General features: G+C 39.3%; 1 non-coding gene across 1 annotated transcript in view; it reads left to right on the plus strand.

Annotated features, from left to right (window-relative positions):
* Nucleotides 1-6129, plus strand: part of LOC111344554 (uncharacterized) — a 43582-nt gene that overhangs the window by 32621 nt on the left and 4832 nt on the right. The window contains exon 8 of the transcript XR_015989179.1: nt 1491-3976. This is a non-coding gene — a transcript (uncharacterized LOC111344554). The remainder of the gene's footprint in view (nt 1-1490; nt 3977-6129) is intronic.

The following is a 6129-nucleotide window of genomic DNA, read 5'->3' on the forward strand; positions in this document are numbered from 1 at the left end:
TTCAAACATTTCAGAATGAAAAATATTGCGTTGAAGCTAATTATAAGCAATAAAGATAAAAGCGCCATTGGAAATTAAAGGTGAATGCTGAAACAAACAAAATTTGTTTCGTAGCAATTAACTTCTACCTTTTGTCTACGTTAATATTGGCAACCAAATGTTTCTAATCAATTTTGTCGGTGTTTACGCATACGAAGAATGATCTTCAAGTCTATCATTTCTTTTCCTTTCTTCTTTTCTCCCTCGCCGCTGTTTTTCTTGTTTACATCCACTTCAGCAGGGATATAATTTACCATGCTTGACTATTGCTACGTCATAGTTTCGTCATAATTTCGCCATAACCAAGGTGGCGGATTTCAATTTGAAAATGCCGATTTTTGGAACGTAATTGTTCGCTACTAAAACGCTTTTAGCTCAAATGAATGGCCAGTTAGGACAGTGCAAGCAAGGAACTATTGATTTAAGTAAACTTTTCTAGACCGTACCTTCCCTTTAACTGGGGTGTTCCCGGTACTGCCAAAACGCGTTCTTTTGCTCATTGCCACTATTGTAAATTTGGGGATAAACAATTTTTTCAGTCAAATCTGTCACAGTTTCTCCGCTACTGTGAGGCTATCTTACCGACTTCGCGGGAGCTAACAATCACAGCACCAAATTAGTAAAGCAAATAACCGTCAATTTCAAACGCAGTTTTCGGAGTAATAGCAAAAGGTGTGCTGAGGTACGATACATTCACTGATTAGTCCTATTTGTAGCGAGTAATTAGGTGTACTTTTTTGTCAAATGGAAGCAAGAAATAGTGAAAAAAATAGAGAATGGGGTGCAATTCACAGGGATTTGCACTCGGTAAAAAGGTCCTCCAATTCATATTAAAAAATGCAAAAACACAAATTGTATATTGTAAAAATGTCCTCCAATTCATATTGAAAAATGCAAAAATACAAATTGTATATTGCAAAAATACAAATTGTATATCAAAACATCAGTAGCCTCAAGTTATTGAGGAAGGGTTTATCTTCCAATTCCCAGTGTTTCTAGTCCGCATAGCTTGGCATTAGGTGATAAATGGACTTGGACTTTCCTCTTCGAAACGCCTCAACCAAATATAAGACCTCCTAGTTGGAAATGTTTGAAAATAATACACCGAAATGCCTCAACCTCATAGTAAGTCTGCCCTGTTGAAAACGTGCAAAAATAATGCACCGCGGTCGTAGTCCACACAGCACCTGGTCAATACTCAAACTCGAGAATGTTGGGCAAATCATATTATTGCCATGGGATAGACTGGGATCCAAAGTGCTGCAAAACCAAAAATGGTAATTCATTATTCTAGTAATTTCTTTGGCAAAGGTGTGGAAGTCATACAATCGATTTAAATTTCTAACCGAATTCCAGACAAATATTACAATTTTTCCGCTTTCTTCAATCTTTTCTTACTTACTTTTTTTACTTATTCTTAATTTTTTACTTACTGACTTTTATATATGTAGGAATTTTCGATCCAAGTGAATTAATCAACAGAATTCGCCAACTATACAAGAGTCGCGAGGGACGGCTTTCACCGTTTCCATGGTGTGAAGAGTTTCAGTTTTTTCTTGGCAACATTTTTACAAGGCTTAAAGTGGTCAGAAGAAACAAAACGGGAAGAAAAGTCAAAGACATGTTTGTTGACATGTCGTCAATACTGGACCCGTATGAAGGGTGTTCAGCGCCCAGAACTGCGTTGATTGAAGGGGAACCTGGTATGGGAAAAACCACGTACTGCAAAAAGTACGTCTACGACTGGGCCACGAAAGAGGAAGAACCTCAGGGCTGTGGCGCAACAGCATTCAAAGCAGTGCTATTACTAAATTGTCGAGACATACATTCTAATATTTGGGAAGCCATTGAGGATCAGCTTCTGCCCCGAGATATCGATGAAAAAGTCAAGCAAAATTTTTTTCAGTTTATTCACGAAAATCAGTCCAGCCTTTTATTGATACTGGATGGATTGGATGAGTTGCCTTCCAGCAAATTGCCAACTTTTTCGGAATGGATTGAAGGAAGGATACTCCCCGGATGCCACATAGTTGCAACAGCAAGACACGAAGCTGGAAAAGAGGTGAGAAAATGCTGTGACGCGCTCCTCGAAATCGTAGGATTCGCTGCAGAAGATGTTGACAAATATGTCATCAGATACTTCAAAGATAGTCCAAATTTAGCTACAAAGCTCTTGGAACGGATCAGGCGCGATAAAAACTTGAAAGAAATGGCAGTCAATCCTCTGAATACGACACTTCTTTGCCTTTTATGCGAAGAGTTTGATGGCACATTCCCTGAAAACAGAGCTCAACTATACTTGGATATGGTTGAATGTGTCTTGAGAAGATATCGAAAAAAGAAAGGACAAACAACGAATGTAGACCTAAAAAAACTTTACCAACCGCAATTGAATCACCTTGGGCTGGTAGCTTTGAATGGTTTATTTAATGACAAATTGGATTTTGATAAAAGAGAATTAGGAAACCTTGCAAAAGACTTGACTGAATTTGGATTTCTATCAGGGCAGCCTGGTGGCAGCAGATTGAGACAGAATATACATTATGCTTTCCTACATAAAAGTTTTCAAGAATTCTTTGCAGCATTCTTCATTTGTTCTAAGATTCAAGGGAAGGAAATCACTCCTGAAGAACTAGTTTCCGATGAAAGGTGTTTCAGTGAACCTTGTCCAGTACTTTTGTTTACATGCGGAATTTTATCCACGCAATGCAGTGAAGAAGTTGTGCCTCTTATAAACAGTCTAGCAAACCAAGTCAGCGAAAATGAAGGCATAGGTACAAATGTTGTACTAGCGGCCATCAACGAGTGTAAAGGAGAACAATGTTTTCCCTTACAGTTGGCAAAGTGGTTTGGATCTGGTTTGAATCTTACCGAACTGGATTTGTCTCGGAGTTTAATAGGCGATGCCTGTGCTACATTAATTGCTGAGGCAATCAAAGGCAACAAGACTCTGACCAATTTGAATTTGTCTGGCAATAGAATAACTAATGCCGATGCTACATCTATTGCTGAGGCAATCAAAGTCATCAAGACTCTGACTAATTTGGATTTGTCTGACAATCTTATCACTGATAGCGGAGCTACATCTATTGCTGAGGCAATAAAAGTCAACAATACTCTGACCAATTTGGATTTGTCTAGGAATCAGATTAGTGATGCAGGTGCTACATCTATTGTTGAGGCAATCAAAGTCTACAAGTCTCTTACCACTTTGAATTTGTCTTACAATCGTATCAGTGATGCTGGTGCTACGTCTATCGCTGAGGCAATCAAAGTAAAACAGACTCTGACCAATTTGGATTTGTCTAACAATCAGATTACAGATACCGCTGCTACATTTATTGCTGAGGCAATCAAAGTCAACAAGACTCTGACCAATTTGAATTTGTCTGGCAATCCTATCACAGATCGCGGTGCTACATCTATTGCCAAGGAAATCAAAGTCAACAAGACTCTGACCAATTTAAGTTTGTCTGGCAATCTTATCACTGATAGAGGTGCTACATCTATTGCTGAGGCAATAAAAGTGAATAAGACTCTGACCAATTTGGATTTGTCTAGGAATCAGATTAGTGATACCGGTGCTACATCTATTGTTGAGGCAATCAAAGTCTACAACTCTCTTACCGCTTTGAATTTGTCTTATAATCGTATCAGTGATGCCGGTGCTAAGTCTATCGTTGAGGCAACCAAAGTCAAAAAGACTCTGACCAATTTGGATTTGTCTAACAATCAGATTAGTGACACTGGTGCTACATCTATTGTTGAGGCAATCAAATTCTACAAGATTCTGACCAGTTTGAATTTGTCAGGCAATGAAATAACTGATGCCGGTGCTACATCTATTGCCGAGGCAATCAAAGTCAGCAAGACTCTGACCAATTTGGATTTGTCCAACAATCAGATTAGTGATAAAGGTGCTTCATCTATTACTCAGGCAATTAAAGTAAACGACACTCTGACCAAATTGAATCTTTCTGGCATTGAAATAACTAATGCCGGTGCTGCATCTATTGCTGAGGCAATCAAAAACAACAAAACTCTAACTAGTTTGTGTTTGGGTGACAATCGTATCACTGATGAGGGTTCTACATATATTGCTGAGGCAATCAAAGTCAACGTGAGTCTTACCTATTTGAATTTTTCTGGCTGTCGTATCACTGATGCTGGTGCTGCATCTCTTTTTGAGGCAGTAAAAGTCAACAAGACTATGATGGAGTTGAGTTTGCCCTAACTAATCAAAGTTAGCAAGACTCTTTCAATCCTATCGCTGACGCCGTTGCTACATCCATTGCGGAGGCAACCAATGTCAACAAGACGCTGACCAATTTGAATTTACTGGCAATAAAATAACTAATGCCCGTGCTACATCTATTGCTGAGGTAGTGAAAGTAAACAAGACCTTGACCAATTTGGATTTGTCTTACAATCAAATTAGTGATACAGGTACGACATTTATCGCCGAGGCAATCAAAGGCAACACGTCTCTGACCAATTTGAGTTTGCCTAACAATTATATCAGAGATGCCGGTGCTACATCTATTACTGAGGCAATTAAAGTCAACAAGATTCTGACCAATTTGAATTTGTCTTACAATTGTATGACTGAGCCGGTGCTACATCCATTGCTGAGGCAATCAAAGTCAACAAGAGTCTGACCAATATGAGTTCGTCTGGCAATCGTATCATTGATGACGGTACTACATCTTATGTGAGGCAATCATACAGTCAAAGTCAAGAATACTCGGACCCTTTTTAATTTGTCGGGCCATGAAATAATTTTTGGGGGTTGACACGATTAAAGTAAACTTGACTGACTAATGTGAATTTGTCTGGGAATGAATTAGTGATACTAGCTACATCTATCGGCTAAGACAACCAAAGGCAACAACACTGACCAATTTGAATTTGTCTCGTAATCGTATTGGTGATGCCGGTGCCGCACAGTTTCTTACAGAATGAATTGCTTTCTCTAATTTGTAAGTGTTTTTCGGGTACTCGAGTCAGGCATTATTTGTCGATGAAATTTTTTCATCAAGATTATTGCGCCATCCATTTCAGTTCGATAAACCAAGTAACATTAGATCACAAGTAATTTTTGAGACAAATTAGAGCAGCCTCATTGTATGACAGGGGAGGTGCGGTGGCCTCATGGTTGGTCCGCTGGACTCCAGATCGAGTAGTCCGGGTTCGAGCCCCAGCCGGGGACATTATGTTATGTTTTTAGGCAAGACACTTTACTCTCACACTGCCTCTCTTCACCCAGGTGTTTAAATGGGTACCGACAGATTTAATACTGGGGGGTAACCCTACTATGGACTTAAGCATCCCATCCAGGGGGGAGTAGAAATACTCTTAGTCGCTTAATGCCACAGAAGCCGGAGTTAAGCGCCGGCCTGATGGGCCACTTGGCTCGTAAACAGACTTTACCTAGCATATGACAAGATTATGAATTAACTAAAATTTCACAAAATATGATTCTTCTTTGATTCACAGAGCTAATATTTTCTAATAATTACAAAACACAGTAGCTTTTACTTTGTTAGCAGTAGGAGAACCAACTAGCAGCCACACTGATCAGTGTGCTGATGTAAAATTATGCACTGATCAATTTGAAGCTTCGCTGTCCCTTCCTCCGGGAAACCCACATACATTTGATTTTAGTCAGTTCCCGGGGCTTCGGCTGGATGGGATGGGGAATTTGAACCAAAAGTGTCAGGTCTTTCTAGGGAGGTACATGTGTTTCATCTAGTAATATGGAGGTGTCTAAAAGGTAAAGAGTTCATGACTTTACCTTTCACTCTTAAGAGTGACAAGCATCTAAATTCTCCCAGCAGTGTCACTGCAGAATCAAACATTCAGGTCATAAGAATAAAAGAAATGATCACAAACTCAAGCTCTTGATTTTCTAGACAAGCTCTCCATGTAAGTACTGACAGCAATGTACAGAGAACAGTTTGGAGAACTAGCTTACTGGTGTTTTAAGGGTTTAAATTCAAAGGGTTAAGTGGTCTACAAGGACTTGGTTTAGCTTGAATAGTTAACTTGAATCAGATGCTGGTCAATGAGAAGAAAATCATAGTCTGCAGT

Source organism: Stylophora pistillata, chromosome 7, assembly GCF_964205215.1.
Source record: "Stylophora pistillata chromosome 7, jaStyPist1.2, whole genome shotgun sequence".
Lineage (NCBI taxonomy): Eukaryota > Metazoa > Cnidaria > Anthozoa > Scleractinia > Pocilloporidae > Stylophora > Stylophora pistillata.